General features: G+C 40.9%; 1 protein-coding gene across 1 annotated transcript in view; it reads right to left on the bottom strand.

The window, feature by feature from the left end:
* Positions 1-1429, bottom strand: part of lingo1a (leucine rich repeat and Ig domain containing 1a) — a 165293-nt gene that overhangs the window by 32926 nt on the left and 130938 nt on the right. The gene's annotated exons all lie outside the window — the stretch shown is intronic.

The raw sequence follows: 1429 nt of genomic DNA, 5'->3' as shown, positions 1-1429 counted from the left end.
GGGGGGGGGTGAGTGAGACAGTAGCAGTACCTTTTCTGAGAGCCTGGTGGCACTACAGGGCTCAGATTGGGCGGACACGTCACATGCATTCACAACAGAGAACCCCCCCTCCTCTCCTCCCCGGGCCCTGCAGAATGTTGTCTAACACATATCTGATTCTTTATCTTTCCCCTGTGAGTTAAAAAAAAAAGAAAAACAGACAAGGGGGTTCAAGGCAGACAGTAAATATTTCACAGGAGCAAACTCATACTGCCTCGTTCCACTCCGCTTTAATGTGCTCCAAAGTGGGCGAAGAGCCTATTATTGCTCTTTAATGTCTCATAATAGGGGACGTCCAATGTCACTGGATACTTAGAAATGCGTAGGAAGTCAATTTAGTCACTTTTGAGTGCATTAGAACATTGTTTTGTAACCTTATAGGAACCGAATGACAGCTTTTCTTTGTAAGAACTCCCCGAGGTGCACATTGATTGGTTAAGGTTCTTTGTCGTCTTTCAGTGTCTCCTTTTTTTCGCCACAGTGGATCTTCTGCCTCCATCTCACCTTGTTTCTAGCATCATTCTCATCCTTCTGTGTCACACCAACTCCTTCAGTACATCCATGAACCTTCTCTGTGGTCTTCCTCTTTTCCTCCTCTGCACATGTCTAATCTCAGCCTCACTTCACTAACTGTCTCCAAACCGTACTTAAACCTGTGCACCTTCAGTACTTTTACATATTCACGCACATGGATTCTCTCTCGCTTCAGCTGACTTTCATTCCTCCTCTCTCCAGAGCATACCTCCACCTCTTCAGGCTAACTTCCACCTTCTCCCTATTCTCACTACAGATCACAATGTTGTCCGCAAATTGAAGAGTAAAGGGTAGGAAAGCAGCTCAGATGACTCGTTTTGTGGATATTCATAACATAAGCTTTGGCTCAACAGTAAAAAGTTCCAGCTATGCATTCATTCTTGTTACTCACGTTTCCATTCAGGGTTGTGGAGGAGCTGATTTCTATTTCTAGAGGTCATTGGGCAAGGAGGTGGTGTACACCCTGGACAGGTCACCATTGTCTGGTTATGTGTCACAAAATTGGTGGTAATAACAGTAAAATAAATAAATAATAATTCCTTCTTACTTGCTTGTTAAGTTAGTACACAAAAGGTTAAAGCACTCACTAATTCCAGCTGAATCCCAAATCACTCCTTACCCTCATTTTTTAGCCCTATTCCTACATTTTGTGAGTTTATGCTTTGGTTTATCTTTTCTGTTACATAATGTAAAGGTGAAGGGGTATGTACAGGTGCTGGTCATAAAATTAGAATATCATGAAAAAGTAGATTGATTTCAGTAATTCCATTTAAAAAGTGAAACTTGTATATTATATTCATACATTACATACAAACTCATATATTTCAAATGTTTATTTCGTTTAATTTTGATGATT

The sequence above is a fragment of the Kryptolebias marmoratus genome, linkage group LG11 (genome assembly GCF_001649575.2).
Source record: "Kryptolebias marmoratus isolate JLee-2015 linkage group LG11, ASM164957v2, whole genome shotgun sequence".
Lineage (NCBI taxonomy): Eukaryota > Metazoa > Chordata > Actinopteri > Cyprinodontiformes > Rivulidae > Kryptolebias > Kryptolebias marmoratus.
This window is presented reverse-complemented; position numbering and strand designations above follow the sequence as displayed.